The sequence below is a fragment of the Zingiber officinale genome, chromosome 11B (genome assembly GCF_018446385.1).
Source record: "Zingiber officinale cultivar Zhangliang chromosome 11B, Zo_v1.1, whole genome shotgun sequence".
Classification (NCBI taxonomy): domain Eukaryota; kingdom Viridiplantae; phylum Streptophyta; class Magnoliopsida; order Zingiberales; family Zingiberaceae; genus Zingiber; species Zingiber officinale.
In genome coordinates, this window is record NC_056007.1 from 58,782,791 (window position 1) to 58,800,052 (window position 17,262).

Genomic DNA, 17,262 nt, shown 5'->3' on the forward strand with positions numbered 1-17,262 from the left:
AAAAGACACAATCATGCATGGCATCATTAAATAACATCTCCTAATTCATAATGTATCATGTGAGGCATATCTAAGCTTCTAAACTCATAATGGCCGAACCACTCATAAAGAGGAAACCAAGCTATAGGCAACATGCAAGCATAAACACCTAGCTAAATTCATATCATATTATCAAGAGGTATATGAGCATGCTCGGTTAACTTTTTAGCTTCTCTAAACCCTAATTTGGTTCTTGGCCGAACCACTCATGAAGGGAAATTTAGCTTTAAACAACATGTAAACATAAACACCTAGCTAAATTCATATCATATCATCAAGAGGTACATCAACATGCAAGGTTAACTTTTTAGCTTCTCTAAACCCTAATTTGGTTCTTAGCCGAACCACTCATGAATGGAAGTGAAGCTTTAAACAACATGTAAATATAAAAACCTAGCTAAATTCACATCATATCATCAAGAGGTACATGAGCATGCTAGGTTAACTTTTTAGCTTCTCTAAACCCTAATTTGGTTCTTGGCCGAACCACTCATGAAGGGAAATTTAGCTTTAAACAACATGTAAACATAAACACCTAGCTAAATTCATATCATATCATCAAGAGGTACATGAGCATGCTAGGTTAACTTTTTCGCTTCTCTAAACCCTAATTTGGTTCTTGGCCGAACCACTCATGAAGGGAAATTAAGCTTTAAACAACATGTAAACATAAACACCTAGCTAAATTCATATCATATCATCAAGAGGTACATGAGCATGCTAGGTTAACTTTTTCGCTTCTCTAAACCCTAATTTGGTTCTTGGCCGAACCACTCATGAAGGGAAATTAAGCTTTAAACAACATGTAAACATAAACACCTAGCTAAATTCATATCATATCATCAAGAGGTACATGAGCATGCTAGGTTAACTTTTTCGCTTCTCTAAACCCTAATTTGGTTCTTGGCCGAACCACTCATGAAGGGAAATTAAGCTTTAAACAACATGTAAACATAAACACCTAGCTAAATTCATATTATATCATCAAGAGGTACATGAGCATGCTAGGTTAACTTTTTCTCTTCTCTAAACCCTAATTTTGTTCTTGGCCGAAACATACATGAAAAGTAAGCTAAGCTTTAAGTAACATTCAAGCATAAGAAAAACCAACCCAATCCCTTAACATAGCATACATATCATAAGGATGTAGTGAACATGGTTAGTTTAGGTCTTAAGATTTCCTAGGTCCTTCATCTATACTTGGCCGAAAGTTCATGTTTATAAATCTAGGTTTTAAGTCAACATACAACATGAGAAGATTAACTAGCTTCTTATACTAGGGTACTTATCATAGAAACATAATGAACCCGCTTTATTTAGATCTTGATCTACCCAAATCTTTCTTTTTCTATACTTGGCCGAAAGTTCCAACTTGTGACCCTAGGTTTTAAACATTCTACTCTTATGTGAAAACAAAAGCAACTTGTACCACAGGTGAGGGGATACTTACATTCTTTCGCTTGTGGTTTTTCGTAAGGAAAGATACTCTAGGTGAAGAGGAAGAAGAGACCTTCTTTTTCTTGCACTCCCTTTTGTTTCTCTTGCTTGGAAGGGGTAGATCTTGAAGGCTCCTTCTTGTAAATTAGTTTTCTTGGAGAGGAACCTTAGCTTAGCTTTTTGAAATGAGGAGAGGGAGAGCTTTTGGTTTCGGTGGGGAATGAAGAAGGAGAAGGAAGGAGGAAGAAGAAGAAGGAAGGATTCATCTCTTGCTTTTCTTCTCTCAATCCTATTTATTTCCATGTAAATGAAGCATGTCTTCATTCATTCTCTTAACCCCTCTATTTCCTCATTCTTTTAATCTCACGAAAATAGAGAGAGGGAGGGAAGCAAGCAACTTGTCTTTTGCTTGCTTCTTCTCTTAACCAAGAGGAAAAGAAAGTAAGCTACTTGGTTTTCTCTTGTTCCTTTACTTAACCATCTTCTCACCTTTAACTACCATTTCCATTCTTTTCTATTCACATATCATTCATTACTCTAGTGGTTCTATGCACCAATTTAACTCTATCATTTGTGGGAGGTTCAAGGTTCAATCCTTGACCTCACCTCTTTTTATTTTGGTTTCTATTTTTCCATTTTTCTCTTTCTTTCTTTTATTCTTCTATTTTAAAGAAAAATACTCCTAGGTATAACTTAGCATTTCGTGGGTGTTACAGGCATAGACCGTGTCATCCTCTAATCAATCTAAATCTTGAACTTCAAGTAGACTCACTCAATCAAATGAGCTCAACATCTCATATTGACTCATTTAGGCGTGGTCATGCACTTAGTGGTGTCACTCTATCAAGAATATCGATGTCACTCCCGTCATATAGGAGGGATATATCCCATCTATATTACTCACATCCCTCCGCATAATTTGTTACATACCCAGTAATCGCCTTTATAGTTCACCCAGTTACGGGTGACGTTTGACGAAACCAAAGTACGTAACTGCTTATGTAGGGAACCATAGTGACTTCTGGTCCAAGGACTAGTAGTCTTACTAATAGCCACATGAGAAAGTATATGACACTCATATAATGATCCATGATACTTTCTCATGGTGGGTCATTCAGTATACATTCTCTAATGCAAACCCATGTGTCAACTTGATATCTCTATATCCATGACTTGTGAGATCAAGTCATCGAGTTGACCTACATGCTAGTCTCGTAGCATTAACATTGTCCCTGAATGTTAATACTCGACTAGGAATGATTAAGAGTAGTGTTCCCTATATCATCTCACTATCGATTCAACCAATCGATTGATATAGGTAAGAACCTTCTACTCAAGGACGCTATTATACTTAGTTATTTGACACCAATACAAGTAAGTATAATAACCAAAACAAATTTCTTTATTTATATAAGAATATGATACAACGAGTCCATACAACAATTATCAAATGATTGGCTCTAGGGCTCTAACTAACAATCTCCCACTAGCACTAGTGCCAATCAGTGTAGGCTCTAAGCCCCAATGACCTAGTGTGATCATCATGCTTCCTTTGTGTCGAAGCCTTGGTCAAGGGATCTGCGATGTTAGCCTCTGTGGGTACTCTGCAAATCTTCACATCTCCTCTCTTGATAATCTCTCGAATGAGATGGAAACACCGTAGTATGTGTTTAGTCCGCTGGTGTGAGCGAGGTTCCTTAGCCTGCGCAATTGCTCCATTATTATCACAATAGAGCTCAATAGGGTCAGTGATGCTAGGAACCACCCCAAGTTCAGTGATGAACTCACGGATCCAAATTGCCTCCTTTGCTGCTTCTTATGCAGCAATATACTCGGCCTCTGTCGTAGAATCAGCGACTATGTCCTGCTTCAAACTTTTCCAGCTCACAGCACCACCATTTATACACAACACGAACCCTGACTGCCATCGATAATCATCCTGGTCGGTCTGGAAGCTGGCATCACTGTAACCCTTTACAGCTAGCTCGTCATTGCCTCCATATATCAAGAAATATTCTTTAGTCCTTCTTAAGTACTTAAGAATATTCTTGACCGCTATCCAGTGACTTTCACCTAGATCTGACTGGTATCTGCTCGTCATGCTCAAAACATACGAGACATCAGGACGAGTACATAGCATGGCGTACATGATAGACCCTATGGCTGAAGCATAAGGGATCTGATCCATGCGGTCTCTCTCCTCTCTAGAAGAGGGACCTTGAGTTTTTGAAAGACTCACGCCATGTGACATCGGTAGAAATCCCTTCTTGGAGTTCTGCATGGCAAACTGAAGGAGTACCTTGTCAATGTATGCACTCTGACTTAGGCCAAGCAATCTCTTAGATCTATCTCTATAGATCTGTATCCCTAGAATGTGGGATGCCTCACCTAAGTCCTTCATTGAGAAACATGTCCCTAGCCAAGTCTTGACAGACTGTAGCAAAGGGATGTCTTTCCCAATGAGTAGTATGTCATCCACATACAATATGAGGAAGACAACTATGTCCCCTACAACCTTCTTGTAGACACAAGGTTCATCTTCATTCTTGATGAAACCAAACAATTTGATTGCATCATCAAATCGAAGATTCCAGCTCCGAGAAGCTTGCTTTAGTCCATAAATGGACCTATGCAGCTTGCATACTTTGCCAGTATGCTGTGGATCTTCAAAACCCTCAGGTTGTGTCATGTACACATCCTCGAGCAGGTTTCCATTCAAAAACGTAGTTTTGACATCCATCTGTCATATCTCATAGTCATGGTATGCTGCAATAGCAAGCATGATCCGAATGGACTTAAACATCGTTACTGGAGAAAAGGTTTCATCATAGTCAATACCATGAATCTGCTTGAAACCTTTAGCTACCAAGCGACCCTTATAGATAAGTCTATCCATGTCAGTCTTTCTCTTAAAGACCCACTTACACCCTATGGGTTTTACACCCTCAGGTGGATCAAACAAAGTCCATACTTGGTTAGTGTACATAGATTCCATCTCGGATCTCATGGCCTCTAGCCATTTCTCGGAATCTGGTCTCATCATAGCTTCCTGATAGGAGGTGGGCTCATCCTCTATGAGCACAATGTCATCATGGTCAGACAAGAGAAATGAGTATCTCTCAGGCTGACGACGTACCCTATCAGACCTGCGAAGAGGTATGTCTACTTGAACTGGTTGTTGTTCCTCAACTCCTTGTGGAACAACATCATCCACAACACTTTGTGATTCCAGTTCAACTTCCATCGAGGCTTCAGTGCTATTATTCGCATCTTGAACTTCTTCAAGATCGAACGTACTCCCACTATTCTTTCTAGAAACAAAATCCCTTTCTAGAAATACCCCAGTCTTAGCCACAACTACCTTGTGTTGATTGGGAATGTAGAAGTAATATCCCTTCTTTTTCTTGGGATATCCAATGAAATAGCACTTATCAGATTTGGGTCCCAGTTTGTCCGAGACTTGACGTCTAACGTAAGCCTCACAAACCCAAATCCTCATAAAAGACACCTGGGCATCTCTCCCAGTCCATATCCTATATGGTTTCTTTATCACGGCCTTGGATGGAACTCGATTGAGTATAAAGGCTGTCGTATCTAGAGCATAGCCCCAAAGGAATGTCGGAAGATCTGTGTGACTCATCATAGATCGTACCATATCTAATAGGGTACGATTACTCCTTTCGGATACACCATTCCACTGTGGTGTTCTAGGAGGAGTGAGTTGGGATAGAATCCCACACTCAGCTAGATAGTCACAAAACTCATGGCTAAGGTATTCCCCACTTCGATCTGATCGAAGTATCTTAACACTCTTGCCAAGCTGGTTTTGTACTTCATTCTTGAATTCTTTGAACTTTTCAAAGGATTCAGAATTATGTGTCATCAAGTACACATAACCATATCTACTGAAATCATCAGTAAATGTAATGAAGTACCTATAACCTCCTCTAGCAGCGACATTGAAAGGGCCACATACATCACTATGTATAAGACCTAACAAGTCAGTCATTCTCTCACTGTGTCCACTAAAGGGAGTCATGGTCATCTTGCCTAGTAGGCATGACTCGCACGTCTCATATGATTCAAAATCAAATAAGTCCAGCAAACCATCTTTATGGAGCTGGGATAAGTGCTTGTCATTTATATGACCTAAGCAATAGTGCCAGAGAAAGGTTTGGTTCATGTCATTTGACTTGAACCTCTTGGTACTTATGTTATAGATAGGGCTCTCAAGGTATAGAATATAGAGTTCGGTCATCAGAGGTGCACTACAATAGAACATATCATTTAAATAAACTGAACAACATTTTTTCTCTATTATAAATGAAAAACCTTGCTTGTCCAAACAAGAAACTGAAATTATGTTCTTAGTCAAAGCAGGCACATAACAACAATTATCCAACTCTAGTACTAGCCAAGAGGTCAGAGATAGAAAATAAGTCCCTACAGCAACAGCAGCAACCCGTGATCCATTGCCTACTCGTAGGTCCACCTCACCCTTCGTCAATGCTTTGCTATTTCTCAGCGCTTATACATTAGTACAAATGTGAGAAGCACATCCGGTATCTAATACCCACGATGAAGAAATAGAGAGGTTGACTTCTATTACATTTATACCTGAAGTAGAAATCTTATTTCTCTTCTTCTTAAGATCTTCCAGGTATCCTGTGCAGTTCCTCTTCCAGTGCCCTGCTTGTCCTTGATACAGTTGACAAAGATGTTCAACCATATCATAAGCACTCATCAACTCGTGTTGCTTCTGAAGCTTAGAGTTCATGGTTGCGAGCATGAGACATGACACATATAATGCGTCATCTTGATGCTTCTTGTAAGCATCTAAGCCAGCTCGCGTGGCAGTGGAAGGAGGTGCCTCATGAATGGGCTTCTCCAGGATGTATAGTTTTCGTTCCTGTGTGAGTACAATTCTCAGATTCTTGTACCAATCCAGGAAATTAGCTCTGTTAAGCTTGTCCTTCTTAAGGACAGAACGCAGAGAGAAAGAGTTTGTATTTGACGTCATGGCAATCTACAACAGAAATTAAAGCAGAAAGTAAATATCATATTCTTTTAATCATTTAATTAGGCCTTTAACTAAATGATGCTCCCACTGAATTCTTTAATTCATGTAGGACAAGATCCACATCATACTTCGTCTTGAGTTAGCTTTGGCTAAATCGCCCAAGACTTAGTACGATCGGTAGGTAACTAATTACCAATTACATCTCTATGCAACTCTTGTTTATAGGATCATTATCCGCAGTTATATTAAAACTTGAGTTAGCTTTGGCTAATACGCCCAAGAATTAATATAAATGTGATTATGTCGTATATTCCAACCGTTGGAAATATGCCTATAGTTTTACTCAATCCAACCGAGTTGACTAGTTACTCAATCTAATTGAGTTGTACTCACCCATGCGTTGATAGGCGTGACCAAGATTGTCCCTCCGTACCCTACCAAGATAATATGTGTTGCTCTGCTTTGGCAGATTCAACAACAACATGTGATCGAGGTAGTGATAGGTATCATGACATGGTAGGCATTTTAGAGTTGACGCAATTGAGATCTAATCTAATCGACGATTTGTATCTTTTACGCGATTTAGATCTAATCTAATCGTTAGGGTGCATCTTGTACACGATTTAGATCTAATCTAATCGTTAGGCACTAATTAATTACTAATCTAGCATGCATCACATACACACACACAAGTAATTAATTAAATTTTGTGATTAGTCATGGCCCTACTACGATCTTCTCAAGCCAATGAGAAGATCGGATGGTCAACCTAAGGTCAACAGCTTCTCAAGCTCCTCCTTTTGGCCACCTTGTGTTGCTCGCGCCCTCCTCGTAACTCCGTCTCGAGTGGACCTTCCACCGCTCCATTTTGTACATTACAATGGTGAAACTCGAGTTACATTCGAGTCTAAATCTATTTACAACAAGAATAAATAAATAGAAAGACACGACGCGCAGGTCACGAATCAAGTACAACACGCGCAAACACATAAAATGGCACGCAGGCCATATTATGAATTACAACATAATCTTTTTTTCAATCCAATTGGGTCTTTTGGGCCATGACTATCACAAAATAATACATAATTTTAAATTATGTATTTTCTATAATTTTACTACAATTTTTATTCTTTTTATGAGTAAAATTCCCGGCGGTCCCGTTTAGCGATTTTCGGGCACAATCACGGAACGAATCCCCTTGCGGGGCTAGGGGAGTACCCCTACCCGGGATATAACCATCGCGAGTGTCCCTAAGCGATCCTACAACGCCTTAGTCCACTGTCCCAAAAAAATTTGGGGCGAAACCTTGCCGTTTTGGAAAAATCTTCTCGGTAGTCGAAGCCTACAAGTGTCTAAACACTTGTGCTTCGCTTCTACGAGAAAAATACCCATAAAATCTATAAAAATCAGAAATTCAGAGAAAAGTATAGTACTATAAATTTTCATAAAAAATAAAAACCAAACTTGTACGCGCTTCGCATGTGGCTCTGATACCAATGATGGGATTTTCGGACCGCAAAAACCGCTTTTTCGCATTGTGGAAACCCCGATTCCCATGCCACCGGATCCGTGCGAAGTAAAATAAAACAAAATTTATGTGTACGAGTTTCTTACATCTAGATCTACACTAGAACTACATGGTTGAGAGATTTTACCCTTGATGCGATGCCCTTCGCAATCCCGCTCGTCCAAAGGTTCGCCGGATCTCGAGATCGTCAAGTGTACGATCCTCTATGCATATCCACACGAACAAACTAGGTGGAGAAGACCAAACAAAGGTGTGCTAGCACCTTAGGTGGTTCGGCCAAGGAGGAGGAGAGGGAGAGGAGAATGAGAGGAGGAAGAGGATGGAATCAATTGGTTTGAATGAAAAATTAACCCATTCAATCCACCATAAGTGGCCGACCACTCTAAGGTTTGTAACCTCCTTTCTCATTTAATGTGGCCATTAAAGAGGAGATTTGTAACCTCCATGAGGTGGCACACACATGTGCTAGACTTAATGATGTGTAACACCATTATTGGCCACTTAATGCCAACTCACAAATGAGGTGGCATATAGTCAAGTCAAACTTGACTTTTCATCTTCCTCTCAAGTCAAGTCAAACTTGACATTATAACTCCCATGGTTGATGAAATGCAACCATTTGATTCAAGCCAATTTAATATAATGGATCTAATTCATTTAATTAAATTGATTCAATGAGTCATAATCTAAATTAGACTCATTGAACACATGAATCAAATTGAGTCCAACTCAATTAGTTCAATTAGGATTACTCTTAATCCAATTTGATTCATCACATGAATCTAATCCTCTTGGTTCATCATATGAACCTAATCTCCATCTAATTGTCCTTTGTGTGTGACCCTATAGGTTCTTGTAACGTTGGCTACGCTTCTAAACCCATTTAGAAGCATAAGTAATGAGCGGTATCTAGCAACACATCATTACTACCCAAGTTATAAGAATGTTGAGATCCAACATCACCTTGTGACTACTAATTGTGTCTCCTCACAAAATATGACAAGTGTCCTTCTATCCTTGACATCTAGATTGATCAATGTGAGGCATAGACCGTGTCATCCTCTAATCAATCTAAATCTTAAACTCTAAGTAGACTCACTCAATCAAATGAGCTCAACATCTCATATTGACTCATTTGGGCATGACCATGCACTTAGTGGTCTCACTCTATCAAGAATATCGATGTCACTCCCATCATATAGGAGGGATAGATCTCATCTATATCACCCACATCCCTCCGCATAATTTGTTACATACCCAGTAATCACCTTTATAGTCCACCCAGTTACGTGTGACGTTTGACGAAGCCAAAGTACATAACTCCTTATGTAAGGAACCATGGTGACTTCAGGTCTAAGGACTAGTAGTCATACTAATAGCCACACTACAAGAAAATTGGGATTCTACAACACTTAAACGACAACGCTTTTTATAAAAAGCGTTGTCTATTTTTTTTTAACAACGCTTTTAGTGAAAAGCGTTGTCTATTTCATTATTTTCTTATTAATAGACATCGCTTTTCTAAAAACCGTTGTCTATTAATGATTTTTACGGGTCAAAGACAACGCTTCGTAAAAAGCGTTGTCTATTAGACTGATTTTTAGCGTCTACAACAACGTTTTATAAAAAGTGTTGTCTATGTTTAAAATCTCATCTAAATCTTGATTAATACAAACCGTTGAATCTAAATATTGATTAATACAAACCGTTGGATCTAGGTAAGGAGTAGAAAACCCGAACCCTTCTCCCAACTTCTATCTTCCGATCATTTTTGATCCCGAACCTGCTCCCAACTCCTCATCTCACACGGCCTTCTCCATCCAACTCCTCTCCGGCAAACTCCTCTCCGGCCTCCAGATCCGGGGCGTCGGCGAACTCCTACATCGGGAGCCTCAAAAGCTTGACCTTCAAGAGCGAGATCAGATACGATAGTTTGCTTTATGCCCAATTCATCTTGTAAACACATGTTAATACTTGATCCTCTCGTTTCCCTCCCAGTGATTCCAGCAATTTGGAGGATGGACAAAGACGATTCAGTTTTGCCTCGATTGATTTATCTCTTCGGCGTGCTCGATATTCCCCACAAGCTATTTAAAACTTTGACGCTTTGATTTTTCTACTGGAATCGAAGGGTGAAAGACTATTTTGTTTCTACAATTTTGCCCTAAATCAACTTCCGCCATTAAATGCGTAAAAGTTGCAGCTTTTCTTATTTTCTTCTAAATCTCGACATCTGATCCTACTAATGTTGCAACAAATCATGGTTCATGCTACTTTGCCTTTTGTGAGTTTCTCATCCTTTGCCATTGATTTGAAGCAACAACTTTGCCGAATTCAAGTATGGCTATTCGGTTCATCATTTTTGGTGTATTTATTAGGAGACGATCCAGATGAAGTTAAAGCAAGACTCAAGTATTGGGCACAAACAGTAGCATGTACTCTACGGTTATGCAGCTGAAGTTGTGCCTATCCTTTAAAGTTCATCTACATCCGAAAGAAGCAAGATCCATGCAATCCGCTGTAAGAGCTATCCTCTAGTGTTTACAATCAATGCTGAAGATGGCAACTAAAGTCCCTTCACAATAAACAGAGATGAATAAAAGTAATGGTTCATTATAACCTTTGAGGAAGAATAACTCTACAAGTTCATGTACTATACATGCCGAATAAATGATTCTTCTTCTTATAAATGTTGTCCATGTACCTCAGTGGTGATCCATTGGTAATTTGTGTTCATGTTGATGAATCTGTAGACTAGTTTTGGTTCATGGTCTTGTTTTATCATGGCTATCATAGTTCAGTTAGCAGGTGCCTGAACTCTGAAGCTTGGGAACTCCCAATTCTATACTGGTCGGGATCTAGAAGGAAAGCCATCGGGTTAATTTCTTTTCCCAGACCTTCCTCAGGTTGTTAACTCGGAGAATATTATCTTATATTACATTGATATTTTCTAGTCCTCGGATCATTTTTTTTCTCATTCATGGCTATGGAACAGGAAAACTTGATACTCCTCAGCGACTAAGGAAACAGTATCATTGCAGATTCAAGCTTCTGGTTGGCATGATCTAATTGAGACTGAAAGGAGATTTGCATATGTACTCAATGCTGAACCAATCTAGGTTTGATCCAACCACAGAAAGAACCTTGTTGATACTCAAATAATCTTGAAATGGTAGCTTCAATGTTTATACTATTATATAATAAATCACTTAGAGTTGACGGTGTAAGAGGTAAGGGAGACTGAGTAAAATATAGTTAGCGTAAAAGCAGTATAAAAGATTCGAATATTGTTAGTGATTGCCTTGTGAAGAATTTATTGGAGCGACCCAAATAGTTGGGACTAATGATGATATGTTGTGTTTCAGCCATTAGAGTAGGGTCACTTGTTCTATGAGGATTCAAATCTAAACTCAGATGAATAATCAGCTTACGAACATCTTCAGATTGCTTCCATGGAAATAAAAGGTATTTTTTCGTTTAAGCTATGAGACTATAGAATGAAAGGAACATCTGTGATCAGCAATACTGATGGTTACCTTCCGAAGATGCATGAACAATAAAATTGGCAGATGGAGGAGAATAATGACTTCTTGACAGTTTACAAGATGAAAACAAGATTACTATTTTGTGTCGATACTGGAACATTCTTCCTAACATGTGTTTAATTATGACCTGCTGCTATTTGTGACCTGCAACTTTTACATTTTAAGGAAAACCAGTTGCATTGACATTGGAATCTAGCACAAATATTGTAGATAGCTGCATTCATTCAGGTTTTGATTATAAATACTTTTTAATTTGAACATCCTACCTTTCACACGTTAATATATGCACTGCAAAAAATGTTAAGTACTGTATAAGTTCAATTTCCTGTATTATATGAAAAGTACTATATTTTCTGTTTTCTTATAATTGATTATAGTTGACTGCTTTGTTGTGATATTTGATAGCTCCACTCTGTTTTGCTTGAATTCTGGATTAATGGATGCTAATGCAAGTATGCATGTGTATTCACTTGCGCTCCAAGAGGTAGTTAGGAGGCACATTTGTTGCACGCCTCAATGTAGATATTGTTGGATTCTTTGCCTGTTATTAAGTGGCAATTCTTGTTATAACACACCGCTCACTGGAATGTTTATTCAGTTTCTGATAAGTTTTGACTGTTCTTAACTGACATTGGAATCCGTGATTCTGAATCCTGAAAAATTTTGTTTATTCTGATTATTTCATTGTTAGTCTTCCCTTAATCAAAATTAACTCTTTTTTTCCATTCAATTACTGATTACAATCGCATCATAAAGGCTGAAATTACCTTGTTTTCACTGTCTTGATTGTTTGATTCCTAACTAGTTGTTTTGGAAGGAATTGTCTGATTGTTAATGTGTTTTCATGACTCTTCGTCATGTCAATGTATCATAATTCATTTTTTACTATGTTATCTGGAGTTTTTTTTATCTCGTGCTATCCCTCACCCCTTCAACTCTGATATTTCAACTTGTCTAATCACAAAATGTGTTGGTTATCTATTAGCACTGGTATTCTACTGAACATAGTTTCTCTTATTATATCATTTATTAGTTTATTCTGATAGTAGCATTTTTGTTTTATCTTTTTAACAATCTACATGTTTATTTTAGCACTCTTTCTATGTACTTTACGTGTCTATTGTTTGATAATATTGCTTTGCATATTTTCTTCGATGGTTCTATGGGCATTTAGACTAACAGAAATTAAACATTAGGAAGAGAGGGATTTTCATTAGAATCAGAACCTCTTAGAGGGGATTCTTTTGATGGAATAGAATTTCCATGAAACCATATTATACTTGAATAATTAAATGGGAAACACTAACTACACAAAATAGCTACAGAAAATCTTCATTAAGATATTGCGTGTGTTTGGTAGGTAGAAAGTTATGATGATTGTTTTGTTTCTTTTGAGAGCCATCAATAATGCTCATGTATGGACTTGAAACATATTATTGCTACTTTTGTAGGTGGATACAGGACAGTCGAGATCAGTACACTAAGGAGCGTCTGGATTCAGTAATTGATCAGTACACTAAGCGTCTGGATTCAGTAACTACTGTACTATTTTGAGTAAACAGATTGTTGGCTACTTCAGTATTCAGTATTCAGTATTCAGTATTCAGTATTCAGTATTCAGTATTCAGTATACAGATTGTTGGCTAAACAGATTGTAGCTGTTCAAAACAGTTTTTTTGTGCTCTTTTGTTTTATATGTGAATATCACTATATACTTTGAAACAGAATTAGTGTTAATTTTGATATTTACTAGCTTCTCATGTAATTAAATACTAATATTACTTCAATGTCATATTTCTATTATTTTGATGAGTTTGAACTCATTAACAGAGTTGATTATATGTAAAATTCGAATCTAGACATGGTAAAAGAAAAATAATAGTTTCGTAAATATAAAAATAATGATTTTTAAATAATTTTTTTTCTTTAAAACGACAACGCTTTTAAAGCGTTGCAAAAAGTGTTGTCTTTGTAAAAAAAACAACAACGCTTTTAAAGTGTTGTAATAGTGTTGTCTTTGCAAAATATGACTACGCTTTTAAAGCGTTGCAAAAGCGTTGTCTTTTCTATCAAAAACAACGCTTTAAAAGCGTTGCAAAATGTTGCCTTTGCATAAAACGACAACGCTTTTAAAGCGTTGCAAAAGCGTTGTCTTTGGTACAAATGACAACGCTTTAAAATCGTTGTCGTTGAGCAGACTTTTAACAACAGTGCCTTTAACAACGCTTTTTCAGGCACAAAGACAACGCTTTAAAAGCGTTGTCTATTAGCTTTTTTGTTGTAGTGCCACATGAGAAAGTATATGACACTCATATAACGATCCATGATACTTTCTCATAGCGGGTCATTCAGTATACATTCTCTAATGCATACCCATGTGTCAACTTGATATCTCCATATCCATGACTTGTGAGATCAAGTCATCGAGTTGACCTACATGCTAGTCTCGTCGCATTAACATTGTCTCTGAATGTTAATACTCGACTAGGAATGATTAAAGGAGTGCTTGGTTGGAGGGAATGGAAATGAGGAATGGGAAAGGGATTGAAAGTTAGTGTTTGGAATGTTAATATTTGGAATGGGAATGGTGGGGCCCATGGATTCAAACCCTCAAATATGGGATTTGGCCATTACCAAGTAAAATGGGGGGAATGGGAATGGTGGGGTCCACGGATTCAAAACTCCTCATTCCTATTCTTACTTCAATGAATCTCATTCCTAATCCTATTCCCTTCCACAAACCAAGCACCCCCTAAGAGTAGTGTTCCCTATATCATCTCACTATCGATTCAACCAATCGATTGATATAGGTAAGAACCTTCTACTCAAGGACGCTATTATACTTAGTTATTTGGCACTAATACAAGTAAGTATAATAACCAAAACAAATGCCTTTATTTATATAAGAATATGATATAACGAGTACATACAACAATCATCAAATGATTGGCTCTAGGGCTCTAACTAACAGACACCCCCCAGACTTAAACTTTTCATCGTCCCGATGAAAAATCAAATGGTGGAGGAGGTGGAGGTGGATGAGGGAAAGGAGGCCTATGACATGGTTGGCCAATGGGAAAACTAGGAAAACCTAGAGTTTCGCTCAGGATTATATGATACTCAAACAAAGCATCTACTTGTTGGCTAGTGACACTCACACTCTGCATATAATCTCTCATTCTAGCTTGATCCGTATCATAATCCTGGATAAATTCGGCCACAAGACCTTGAAAATTCCTCATGAATTGAAAGTGCTCTCGTACTTCTCTAAACTGATTATGTGATAAAGAGAAGCGACATTCCAACATTCTTCATTGGGCATTTTGCTTCTCATGAAGTGATTCTAGAGAAGTACGAAAATCAGAAAAATCGAATCTGGAGGAACCTGTACCATAGGCAAAAGAATGCCTAGCAGGATCCGGATGTCCGGAGGGCTACGGGTGTCTAGATGATGAGGGCTCAAATTGTGGCTCTATGTCTCCGGATATGGAAGGGACATTTTTGGGGTCTAAATCAGTGATTACCCAATTAGCTGGGTTGCGAACTGAAGTTCGATCAGGATAAGGAAGAGGTAAAGGAAAACCATTCCTCCTAGGAAATGCAAAACCATTCTCATCTCGAACAATCATTTTCATAGCAAGACATGCATCCATGTCGATCATATCATTGCCATGAGTAACTTCCAACCCATCTAAATCAAGTTCCAAGTTAATGGCTATTTGAGTAATTAAACCACCAAGAACTATTAATCCCGAAGATGCCCTCGCAGCTCTCACTAAGGTTTGCAAAAAATGAAAACCGAAATCAAATACAACCTTATGTAACATAGCCCATAGAGAATAAAGTTCTACTTTCTTAACGACTCCATCACTTTCCCCTCTACCAAAAATAGTTTTGCTCATGACTCAATGTAGATATTTAAAAATAGGGTGAGAAGCCTTGGCTCTAGAGGGCTCATAAGGTTGATCTAATCCGATGATCAAACTCCAAAAATTGTTCCAATTAAACCTAGAATCAAACCTCTGAGAGCTACCAGAAGACAATCCAAAACAAGTGTTAAAGTCACTAAATGTCCATTGAAATTCTTGACTCATTAATCTAAAAGTTATCTTGCCAACATAATCATCCTCATTGGCAAAATGGACATCTAGTGAACTTAGAAACTCCAAAACAAGGCGAGGATAAGTAGGTAGATGTGTGTACAAAATATCACTCTAATCTAGGAACCCAATCATCCAACCTATATCATCTCTAATTCCAATCATATCTAAAACGGTTGGGTGCATATACCTAGTACACACGATCTTTCTATTGACAAGAATTACAAATCTAGTTATTTGATCATCATTTCTAAACACGATATTGAATTTGTTGTCATTACCTTTGTCGCATGAGGTCCTCTTTCCTTTTCCTTTCACCGGTTGTTTCCCTTTATATTTGGTTGGCTCCTTCCCTTTGTCTCCACTAGATCCACCACCCTCCCTGCGAAGTCTCTTTAGAAGGTTGGATATATTGTCAAGTTTGAGTGGGGATGGGTATTATTTGTGATTAGAGAAGCCAGATCTTGAAGAAATAGATCTTGAATAATAAGATCATAGGATTATGAAAGTGGAGATCTTAAGTCTAGGAGAAGAGAAAAATCTAGATCTAGATGAAATTTGTGTAAACTAAAGAGTTTTAGACCAAGATCTGAGAAGATTTGGAGAAAAGGTTGAAGAAGAAAGGAGTTTTGGAGAGAAGAGGGTGTTGAGATGTGGGGGTGTGTGGTGGACATGACTTAAATCTGGCCGTGTATAGGAGACATGACCTGAACAATTTTCTCCACACGGGCCATGTAGATCTACACGGCCCCTCCCTTCTTCCTCTCGGGTTGACTCACACGGCCATGCCAATTGGCACGGCCGTAACCTTCTTCTTCTCGGCTATCCTTGCACGACCGTGTCTGGGACATGACCTCACCCATTTCTTCCTCCGAAATTAGCAGACGACCATGTCGGATGACACGGCCAGTGCGTGCTTCTGTATTGGTTTGTTCACACGACCGTATGTGAGACACGGCCAAGAACCTTTTCTTCTCTGGGGACTCTACATGGCCGTGTAATATAGACACGGCCTGAGCATCTCCCTTCTCTGCAGCATATGCCTGGCCGTGTACAGCACACGACCATGCTCTGTTTTGCTCCACTTGATGATTTTTCTTTTTTCTTGCTTCTCCAATACTTCCATGCCCATGAATCATGGCTAGCTCATGGAAGCGAAATTTCAACCTGAAAACAAAGCAAAAAATAAAGTAAAAACACTACTAATGAAAAATAAAAAACATAAAATGTATTTAACTAAAAGAACACTTGGGTTGCCTCCCAAGAAGCGCTTGTTTAGGGTCTTTAGCTCGACCAATCTGATCACTCCTCTCTTTTTCTTGCCCTAGGAGGGCAAACATATTTTTCATTTTTGTTGGGAGGCCTTCTCCCAACATCTTCCACCATATTGTTCTCTTCATTTGGTGGCCTCCCATGAGGATGGAAATTCCATTCATCAAGTTTGTAAATGCTTGCCCTGCTACAAGCATTTAAAAGAGAAGAGACATGGTTTGATGTATTAGATAAATCATATTCCAACTGTTCCTTACCAATTACCAAAGAAAGTTTATGAATTTTAACATCTATAATAGCTCCCGCTGTAGCAAGGAACGG

At 38.3% G+C, this 17,262-nt stretch overlaps 1 long non-coding RNA gene across 1 annotated transcript; it reads left to right on the top strand.

Moving 5' to 3' along the window:
- The first annotated feature begins 9,763 nt into the window (after positions 1–9,763).
- On the top strand, positions 9,764–11,255 carry LOC122034794. Its single transcript, XR_006126783.1, has 4 exons — positions 9,764–10,156; positions 10,228–10,308; positions 10,403–10,930; positions 11,020–11,255. It is a non-coding gene; the product is annotated as an uncharacterized LOC122034794 (long non-coding RNA).
- The last annotated feature ends 6,007 nt before the right edge of the window (positions 11,256–17,262 follow it).